This window comes from Pteropus vampyrus, unplaced genomic scaffold, assembly GCF_000151845.1.
Source record: "Pteropus vampyrus isolate Shadow unplaced genomic scaffold, Pvam_2.0 Scaffold26, whole genome shotgun sequence".
NCBI classification, from domain to species: domain Eukaryota; kingdom Metazoa; phylum Chordata; class Mammalia; order Chiroptera; family Pteropodidae; genus Pteropus; species Pteropus vampyrus.
In genome coordinates this window covers 7161696-7173499 of record NW_011888807.1, presented here as the reverse complement: position 1 = coordinate 7173499, position 11804 = coordinate 7161696, and the positions used below count along the sequence as shown (strand labels likewise).

Sequence of the window (11804 nt, the reverse complement as noted above, 5' to 3'; positions counted from 1 at the left end):
CCTATCATTCATCTTTATTTTTGTCATATGTCTAGTACAAAGAATGTCCCAATACTGGACATTAGTTAATTTGGCATTGATTGAGGACTACTAAGCAATCTAAGCCTCACAACCACTCATTGAAGAAGGCTGGGAAGATGTCCACATTTTATAGATGAAAGAAAAAAAAAATAGTGTCCTATGAATGATTCAATGTCACAGGACTATAAAATGGCAGAACTAGGCACAGAAATGACATATCCTAAGCCAAAATCTAATGCTCACTTGACTATACCAAGCAGCCTCAGAAAAGAGAAAATAGCTTACTCACTTTAAGAATATATACCTGTTAATGCAGTAAAACTATAACATGAAAAAGCAAGCAAACATAAAAAAAGTAATGCTAATAAAGAGCATATACAACTTGTGCTACATTTTTCTTATTACATACCATTTTAAATCACATTTATTTCTGTTATAGTGAAAAAGAAAAATATTTAAAATCGTTATTATCAAGAAAAAAAGGCAGTTTATACAGTTCTATTTAAATAACTTTCTATAAAAAATGCTTCTCTTTAAGTGAGAGAAACAACAGAATGATAATAATACAGAATTTTAAATGTATTTAAGATTTATAGCTATACAATGATACAAATGGCATTTATTTCTTTAGTGCCTCAGCACTAAAATGAAATAACGGAAAGAGAGTGCCAATTGTCATATGGTTTACTCTCCACATTTATGTTTTCAATTACAGAGTTATATCACTTTAATAATTATGAAAAGTTTCCTTCTGATTAAGCCAACAATTTTCATGTACTTATTTACTCATTCAGTCAAGAAATGCTTATCAATCCCCTACCTTCCAAGCACTGGAACTACAACCATGAACAAACCAGACAAAAATCCTTGCCTTAACAGAGCTTTTAGAGACTAAACAAAATAAATAAGTGAAATATATTTTATAGAGCAAATAAGTGGTATGGAGAGCAACATCAACAACAAAATCAGGATAGAGATCAAAGGAAATGGCAAAGAGAAGAGGATGGGGAGGATGGTTGGAATTCAACGAAGGTCACACTGACGTGGTGATTTTGAATGAAATTCTGAAGGAAGTGAAAGAGTAAGTCATGTCTGGATACATGGAGGAAAAGGATGCAGTCAGAAGGAACAGAGATGGCAAAGATCTTATGGTAAGAATGTCCTTGGCATGTTAAACAAAATGACAGGCCAGCATGGTTGGACATGAATGAACAAGGGAGACATTAGTGAAAGATAGTAAGGTAAAAGTTAGTGATGGTCTAATTTGACAAATTCTCACATAATAGTTATTTTGAATGAGGTGAGAAGACATTGAAGGATTTTGTATAGAAGAGGAGCATGATCTAACAAAATTACTTTGACAGCTGCATATGGATAGAACTCAAGATAATCAAGCCATTGAAATAAGCCAGACAGAAAAAGTTGAAAATCACATGATATCACTTATATGTGGGATATAAACCTAAAAGCAACAAATGAGAAAGACAAACAAACAGACTCATGGACATGGACTATAGACTAGTGGTTACCAGAGGACTATAGAGTAGTGGTTACTAGTGGGGTGGGAGAGAGGGGGAAGGTAGATGGGGTAAAGAGGGTCAAATATAGGGGGTAGGGGGAGGGTGAGTGGATAAAGGGGATCAAATATATTGTAGCTGAAAGAAACTGGACTTTGGGTGGTGAACACACAATAGAATATACAAATGTCAAATGATAATGTACACCTGAAAATTATATAATTGTGTTAACCAATGTTACCTGAATAAACTTAATTAAAAAAAAAAAAAAGAGAGAGAGAATAAAACAAAAAGGAGTTTTCACAGTTAAGAATCTACTTCAATAATCTCACAGAAAGATGGTAGGGGCTTACATCAGTTTTGTTGCAGTAAAGGTAGTTAGATTCTGGACATATTTTGAAAATGCTGCCAATGAGATTTGCTGATTGATTGAATAAGGAATTTGAGAAAAAATAGGAAAGCTATGATGATTACAAGACTTTGATATAAGCATCTGCATGTATAAAGTTGCTGTATGTTAAAACAGAAAAATTTGAGTGGAGTTTTTTTTGTTTTTTTTTTTTGCGGGGGGGGAAGATCAGAATTTTGGTTTTAGACATATTAAGTTTGAGATAGCTAGTAGAAATTTCAGTGGAAATATTGAGTAAACCCTTAGATGTGTGAGCTTGGAGCAGACGCCCATATAGGAGATAAAATTTATGAGTCATTATCACATACATGCTAATTGAAGCCTCATATGGTATTGCGTGGTATCACCAAGGGAGGAATGTACATCTGAAGTGGTTATGTCCAAAGTCTCTACTCTGGGATATTCTAATGTTTATAGGAGAGAAAGATAAGGAAGACTCATCAAAGGATAATAAGAAGGAGCCACTAGTGAGACAAAAAAAAAAAGAACTAGAAAAGTGAGGTGTGATAGAAACGTAGCAGAGAAAGTGTTTCAAGATGGAACAAAAGATCAGCTGCGTCAAATGCTGTTGATAGTTCAGATAGAATGAACACTAACAATAAAAAATAGGATTTATCAATGTGAAGACCATAGGTAAGAGTGACAAGAACAATTTCAGTGATGTTGTAAGTTAAAGAGAAAATAGAAAGAGAGGAATTAAAGATAGCTAGTACAACTCTTTTTATGAGTTTTGCCAACAAGTTAACACAGAAATCCCGCAATATTGGAGAGTGAAGTGAATTTAATAGAAGTAGACTGCAGAAATGACAACATGTATAAGGCTGTTTGAATAATACAATAAAGAAAAAAGAAAAAAAAAACACATTGATGTAGGAAAGAGAGAGGACCAGATTGATGGAGTGATACAGCACATGAGAGGAGAGGGTTACTTCAGTGATAACCTAGAACAGATTAGAAAGTGTGGATTCTAGGACACAAATGGCAGAGAGCACAGGCCTGGAGTTTAGAGCACAAGCCATTCATTTGCTAAGAGGAAAGATGTCTAAATATGTGGATGTGGAATCAGGATGGTGGGAAATGAGGTGGTGGTGGCTTATTAATATTCCCTTATGATTTTCTTCATAGTCTGGGGGCTTTGGAAGTAAATAAGATTATCAGATAAAAATTGGGATGGAGACAAGAAATAAGGGTTTTGAAATGAGATAAGTTTAAAATAATTCACTTAAAAAAAGGGGAGAAAAAGTTGACTTTGGAACTGCAATATCTTTTACTTGAAGCATTAAAAAGGTATACTTGAGATATATGATCATAAACTTATTAAGAACATATTCATATGTGTACTTTTCTATGGCCACATTCAGTTGTGGGGATGCAGGCATGAAATGGATTTAGTTGGATTTAACAGGTTGGAAGGATTTTACTGATAAGTATGACAAAATTGAGAAAGGGGCAAGGAAGTTGAAGGTATGGAAAAGTGTTAAGTTCAATGAATTATAGGTCCACATGAAGTTAAATTAACTTGAAGTCAAATTACTAGACAAATTGAGTTGGAAAGATAGGAGGTGTGATTAAAGAAAGAGTGGGAAGCTTGATGTTATAGGCAAGGCAAGGCCTATGGAATGATCATAGATGGGATTGAGTATCCAAGGTAGAAAACAGATAAAATCAGAGAAAAAAATTGTTTGGAGGGCTGACAATCTTTGTGATGATTTAAACAACCAAAGAGCTTGTAGGACTAGAGTTAGAAGAAGTGACATAAGCCAGGTACAAAAAAATCTTCAAAGAATGAAGATCAGTAAAGATAGCAAGATAAGTGAGTGGTATAGTCTGAAGTAATAATATTTAAAGCTTGAAAATTGTAGGGAGAAGAGAAGACAGTGGTTTGGAGATAGCAAAGTGGAGCACATGTCCTCTTCCCCCCGCCCTAATCTAGGCCCAGTGATTTTGGAAGAAGTTAATAGCTATTCAAGAATTTAAGGGAAAGTATTTTTCTCAGGTGAGAGCCAGGACTCAGTAAAGAAAGTGAGTAAAGAAAATACAAATAAGTTTCTCAATTAACTAGTACAAAGAAGGCAGTCAAGATTTCCTTCATACTAGCTCTGACCTTACTTGAAGATATATTAGATAGGTATATATAGCTCTATATAGTGTTTTATTAACCTTTTTCACTTAATCTCAACTGTAAATATAACTATGTCTAGTTTAAGGAAATAAGATAATCTGAGATTAAATTATTTTTCCAAATTACAGTCTTGTAAATGGCAAAACTGAGACTTAGACCTATCTTAAGTACACACTATTTCAACAGAGATTCTTAATATTTTTTTTCCCCATGAGGCTTAGTTAATCTTCTTAAGTAAGGTGCTGACAAAGTAATCAAAGATCATCTACTCAATGCCAGTATTATAGGATAGGGAATATTTGTTTCTCTTCTCACATATTCATTAATTAACATTCATTTCTTTTTTTTTTTCCTTTCACAAGTTCATTTATTCATTATCACATATTCATTCAATAACTATTTACTGCAGTAGCTACTGGAGAAATAGCAGTGAACATTACTGATAAATGTCTACATTCCATGGAGTTTCATGGACTATCTGAAACAGGAATTAAATATGTACTACTCAAATAAGCTATGGAAAAGCCTACAGTGGCATAAGTTTCAGAGAGAGCCCAGCTTGGGTAGGGGGATTGATAAGGCTTCCTGAAGAAGCAGCACTTAAGGAGAAACACTAAAAGTTCAGTGTGTGACTTTAAGCTGTGACTACAGGGGTCTCCAGAGAGAGAATGTATGAAAACTTTGAGAAAGGAAGGATCTGGAGTCAAAGAGAAGAGGAAAGAAGCCTAGCCAAAGACTTTGATGAGCAAGGGAGAGGAGGCAGAAACCTTGGCTGAAAAGGAAGTGAGGAGATACATAAATGTCATTTCAAATATTCTATTCTTTGTCATAAACCTCTACCAAATGTTTTGAAATAGAATAGTACATCCGGCATTCTCTATTAAGCAACTCCCTTGTTGGATTATTTCTTAACAATTGTGAAATATTCAACTTGAAATCCAGTGATAATATTAGATGTGTTTCTTCTGTATTTTGCACACTAAAAAATTGTGATGGGTACTTTAAATGTTCCCAACACAATTTCTAAAATAGTATTACATAACACATTAAGAGTCATCAACAATTTAGTAGTAAATGTATAGGTTGGATTTTGTTTATGATTAATTTTAGTTTAGTTTTGTTTTTAAATAAGTGCCCTTGCTTTCTATAAAAATGTCATATATCTATGATTTCATCTCTTTATTGATTGTACTTTTTTCTTTTTATAGAAAAAATAAAATTCATATATACATATAAACCCTGAATGGGTTTGAATATCTTGATTAAATATTCAATTACATGGATTTTCCCATTGATCTGGCTTCTGCTTTCACATTTTTACAATTGCATATTTTGTCAAATGTTCTCTTTTAATATGTGTATTTGCTAAGTGATTTCTTAGATACTGAACTAATGATCATATTATCACTTGGTTTTCTGTATTAAAGCCAAAGATACATTAAAAATAATAAATTCATATAAAATTAACCTTGATTTCAAAAATTCAAAGCCATTTTTCTTTTTGATTTTTAGAATATAGCAGAGTCATAATTTTTTGACAAATAACACATATAACAAATCTTAGGGTCATTATTTGTGTTATAATATTATATAAAGATTAGGACTATTATTGGTATTTCTAAATAATTTAAATTTTCTTTGCCAAGCAGTGACCCACTACTAACATTTTTCCTTGTTATTCAAAACAGATCACTATTTTCAAAGAAAAAAAATCAAAATGCTTGTTATGCATTGATGTCTCAACAAAACAGTGTTAATGTTATGCAATGAACTGTTAAGATATGTAATCATTGGTTCTAGTATCTCCTACAGAGCAAAAATAAAAAACAAGCACACACACACAGTTTCTTTGACCCTGGTGTTCAATTAAACTTGATTTTTTTCTTTCTCTTGACTACATTTAAAACATCCATTTCCACATGACTTTATGTAGTCCTTGCCTAGTACCTGGCTTCAGCAGTCCTTGCTGCTGAAACTGTGTACTTCGACATAATTGAAAATGAAAATTAGAAGATTTAAAAAATATATATTTTTATCAACCACACACCATGGGGTTTAATGGTTTCTATTAAATCCCTGCCATTTGGTCACCTACGTGCTGTTTCAGAATTCTTAATCTCTAAAGACATTTTATTTTTGACTCCTAGTAATTTTTCATTTATGTTTAGTAGAAACTTGTCTTTTTGTACCTTCTTTCTTTTGGTTTTATTTTTCCCTCTTGGCCAACATATGATTTGTTTATAGTTCCCATTCTCTTTGAATGGCACTTTATTTTTATTTTTATTTTTTGAACTGCACTTTAAAATAATACTACTACAAAAGTAATTATGTTAAATGCTATATAAGTAAATGTTGAGATGATGTGCAATATCCTAATTCAGGATAATTTATAAAAATAATCTTGGACAGATATCAGTAGGATTGGGATAGAGCAAATTCTAAGAAGAGTAGCATGCAGAGAAAATGGAAAAGCAGTTGTTATGTCTAGGTGAACCATCCAATCTGACTCAAATGTTAAGGATGTATAGTGAGCAATGGGGGATTAGACTACAAAAGCAAGTTAAGGAAATATTCTCGAGAACTGTAAATATCTAACTAAAATTTTTGAATTTCATTTAGTACAAGGTGTAAATTCTTTGAAAAAATAATAGAATATTTAATGTGCAAATTAATCTTTATGAACATAATGAGCTAATAGAAGAAATGGGTATAAAAAGAAAAACTAATAAAACATTATGTGATTAGTCAATGATAAAAATAATATCTGATTTGGGATGGCAACAAGAGGACTGGACAGGAAACTATGATTATATTTTAAAACTAAACAAACACAATGCCAAGAATTGAGCAATCCTTTACCTATACTATGTCAAACTATCTCATGCTACAGGAACTCTAAATACCCCCATTATAAGTGAGAATATTGAACACTTGAAAATTGAAAGAACAAGCTCAAAGCTATACACATCTAGAGAGTCTTATACAATGGATAATGAAGTAGGATAATTCCACTCTCTAAATGGGCACACCAAGGCTCATTCTTTAGTTCTCCTATTTTCTATTTTTAAGTTTTTTATAAAGTTAGAAAGTTCATTCATTGAATGGCTTTACCTATCGCTTCTGTAATATCCTGCCAGATTCACATGTCTAGCCATAGGTTCTCACTCAAGTATAAATTATGCATGAATCGACTTTCCCCTGTAAATTTCTTCTGGTATTTTGTATTATACTAAAACTTTAAGTTAAAAATAATATATTTCATCAAACATTGGTATGTTATGTTTTGTCAGATGAAAAGCATTTACTCCTTGTATTTCTTTTATTGCATTAGATACTAATTAACTAATCTCCTGTGCAATCAGTAAATTGTGTTTGCCTTCCTGGCAAGTCTTTCTGTAGCTAGAATAAACTATTTTAGTTTTTAAATTTATAGTATTTTTGCTTTTTAATTTCTATCTAAAATGACCCTTTATAAAAGATAGAATTAGAGAAATTGGATAAATTTATATATGCCTCCCAACATCCTTTCCTTCTCCTTCATAAATAACTCTGTATCTAAACTTTTTTCTTTTTGTCTGGAATTCTATTATTTTTCTACTCTCTAAAGCTAAAGTATCAATAGCTATGTATGACTTTGTTTTCTGTCCATATTCAAATGACAGTCCTGGTGATATTTCTTTCATCCCTTGAGTCTCTTCCTTTCTTTCTATTTCCGTGAAAACCACCTCTTTTTCATAGGCTTCACAAATTCATTTTTATTTTGCTAATTCTAGTCTCTTTTCTATAAACTATGTTATATATCTGTCCTAAAATTTTACTAAATACATTTAACAAATTAAGTTAAAAATAAAATATTTCTAATGCCTAAAGACTAATTCTATTATTTTTTAGATTCATCTTTTCAACAGTGTCATCTAAACATTCTCTTCCCCAATAAATATAATCTGGGCATTTTTCCTAAATATTCTTTTATTTTTTGAAGAAATGATTAGACTTGTTTAACTAATCATGATATATATTGCCATCTTGTTTTTCTCTCCATCCATATTAACTCTACCTTCTAAAGTACAATTTATGCCACTTTCCAAGCCCTTGGAAGTATCTCTTTTAAATTTTTTAACTGTAATAAGATTTGCCCCATCTATTTAGCATGTAGTATTTATCACTTGTATTAATGATTTTGATTTTACACATGTTCATTTTTCCCAAAATATATCATAAATCCTCTAAGGTCACTTACATTGTTTTATTTTCTTTATCTTTCCTATGCCTAACAATGTGCCTAATGGAACATATTAAGTCATCTTTGTTTATACAATGCCTCAGGATCTCTTCTAATGCAGATATATTTCCAGGGGTCTATAAATGGGATGTTGTTGATATTATTGTTTTGCTTTTGTTGTTGTTGTTGTTATTGTGCTCCGGCACAATAACTACAGCACATATGTGAGAAAATGTGTGTATGTTTTAGGAGAAGTAGCAATATTTTAAGCATCATTGCAAAATGCCTTATAGATATGTAAAAATATACACCTTTTGTATATTAGAAGTATTTCTAGTTTAATGTGGGTCAGTTTATAACCTTAGTTATGGAATATCAGAATATCATATGACAATACTGATCCATGGTTTTGACCATTAAAAATTGTTTTGCATATTTGCAGAGGAGATCAAATTTTGGAAATTCATGTAGCTTTTAAATAAATATAGTACAGTCATTCAGCAAACAAACAGGGTGTGCACATACTACTTATTTTGAGATATCAAGAGTAAGAAATATGTTTTCACTTAAATTAATTAGAAGCGATGGTGATTTACTAGACATAAATGCAACATGTAATTTTCAGTAATATAAATATCTGCTATAGAAATCCCAATTTCTATTCGCTTCAATAAATGTGTCATAAGACTCTCGAGGTCAGGCTAATCTTGTACTATTGGTAACCTTTCTACAGCAACAGATGAATTGCTCTGTGTACACTGTAACAGTGAATCAGTGACTATGCAAACAAGCCAGGACATTTTTACTCATTTTGAGTCTTTAACAACTGAAAATGTGATACCTGATATTTATATTAATCATCAAAATATTATATACTTACCTGGCAGGGTAATGAAGGTGGTTTTCCCAGGATGAGGCTTATCCTTTCACACCGGATGTGCTGACCACTGTTATTTCCCCAAATGTGGGGAACTCGACTGCATAATTTGTGGTAGTGGGGGACTGTGTTCATGCTTTCCCCTGAAAAAAAAAATATTATGATAGATGATACAATCATTTTCTCTCTAAAGGAGATTAAATGTTGATTTTTATATAAATGGGAATGTTTAGATTTTTTGAAGAAATAAAATTCAAATTATGTTGAATTCAGTTTTATATATTCTCCCGAAGAAGTATTTCTTTATTTTGTCATGTTTATGAATTTTTTAGCTTTCTTTCAGAAGATCTTTTATTATGTTTATTAAGACAATGATACTCACTTTAATACTTAATCACTACCAATTTTATTAGTTATCTAGTGTTCATTAAGATTTCCATTTTAAGAGGGTGAATTTCAGGTGTACTATGACAAATATCAGAATATTTTTAAAAGTCTCCTTAATGAGACAGACTAATGAGACATTTTAAACATATGTAAACTGGTAGTGCACTAAAGAAAGAATATAAATTGAAAATAAGAGAGAGAACAAAATATCTACATAATTAAAGTAAAAAAAAATGCGATTCTCTTTCAAATATTTGGTGGCTCAAACTAATTGTACCTAAGATATTTTTATAATATTAGAAAAGATTGCTTCTAAAAAGGTAAAAATCATAACTTTACTATGCTTTATGTTAATTTTCTCTTATGCTTGAGAAAATTCTTGGGTATGGAAAGCACATAACATTAACATGATGAAGAAAAAAGCCAATGAAAACCATAGTGCAAAATACCATGATTAGAGAAGTATGTTTCAAGGGAACCCTAAAGAAATTCCAAATCAGAAATCAGAAATTCAAAGCACTTGTAAGCCCCTTGCTACCACATATGCATATGTTTTTAAATCAACACCAAGCATTTCCTGAGAACAGATTCCTAAAGATATTATTTGTCTGTGATGATTCTAAGTATGGAAAATAGAGTATCTACTACAGCACATATGTGAGAAAAGCTAGAATCATAAATTGGGGACCAAGATGAACTACGAATGTTCCTAGTCACAAAGAAATTAGAATTAATTTAGAAAATAGAAATTTCGCAGTTTCTACTAGGCATCCTCAGAGTTTGTAAAACAAACAGAACAATAAAAAAAGAACAAAGAAAAGAAAAAAAACTAAAACAACAAAATCAGAAATAAGCTAATAGAAAAAGAAGGAAAAATAACAAATTCAGAAATAAGCTAATAGAAAAAGAAGGATAAAATAACAAATACTTCCTGGGAATTATAAATATAATTGTCAAAATGAAAATATACTTAAACTCCACTAGAATGAACAGAATCTGAGACAAAGCTAATCATCTCTTAGCTAAGGTTCAATATTTCCTAGAAATAGAACAAAAAGTCCACAGCAAAGAAAACCATTGTGTGTATGTATACACACATATATGTATGTATGTGTGTATGTATATATATATGTCTATATATATATACATACACACATACATATGTATATATATGTATGTATATACATATGTAAACACACATTCAAATACATAAATTATATCTCATTTTAAATGTCACTTACTTTTGTGTGCTTGTTACTATTTTCGAGATCTGTTAATCAAATTTATCTCTGGAAGTTATATATGTCAAAGTCTAATTTGCAATTGATGTGAGTAGCATATTTTTTGTTTTTTTCATAATGGATAAACATAACAAATTTAATAGAGTAAAATATTTTATCCCTTAGAAAACATTTTAAGGAGTGGCAAATAGTGTGTTAATTACTTGTTTAATCACATTTAAGCAAGTATGAGCATAGTTTTATACAGACAATGATTTGGTGAAATATCCTAAGATGTTTTATGCTTTCAAAGTTTTCAGAAAATAGGTTCAACATTTTGATCGTGTTGCATCAAATTATTATTTGATTGCTAAATCTACCTAAAAACCTCAACAGAATTTTTCAAGATGGTTGAATAGCTGCAGATTTTGTATGTCATACCTAACATGTCTAAAAGCTTTCTCTCATTATGCAAAAAGTCATGAATAATCAGGTCAAGGCAGTGTGCAAAGAAAATTATCAGACTGTGAAACTAAGGGAAGGCCTATTAGGCACAAGCCGTACACCTGTTTGCTCGTTTCTCACTTTAAATGGTTTGTCATTCTGTTTATAAAATCTCATTATACTGAGAGTTCTATGAGTGAAGAAACAAATGTCTCAAAATAAAATTCTATTCAGCAATAAGGCAAATTATATTTACCTGAGCAATTCTTTAAAAATATAGCTAGCCTTTGCTTGAAACATTATGTATATAGCGTATGTGGAAAATATGAAACATATATCTTTAAATTTATATTTAACATGTATAGAATAAAACTTTTTACCATAAAATATTAACCAGTTCTAACAAGAAAATTTGTCAATTAAAAAAGAATTACAGATGGTGGGGGTAGTTTGGCAGAGATGGGAAAAAAAAAAAAAAAAAACTAGACGGTGTAAGAGGAAGACATAAAATCCAAGAAATAAGGAATTCAGTGCAAGAGAAAAGAAAAAGAAAACTTTTTACCATAAAATATTAACCAGTTCTAA

The 11804-nt window shown here is 31.0% G+C and overlaps 1 protein-coding gene and 1 pseudogene across 1 annotated transcript in view; both read left to right on the top strand.

Moving 5' to 3' along the window:
• The window catches only part of CADM2 (cell adhesion molecule 2), a 992109-nt gene that overhangs the window by 272196 nt on the left and 708109 nt on the right, over positions 1-11804 (top strand). The gene's annotated exons all lie outside the window — the stretch shown is intronic.
• On the top strand, positions 9164-9314 carry LOC111737399 (annotated as a pseudogene).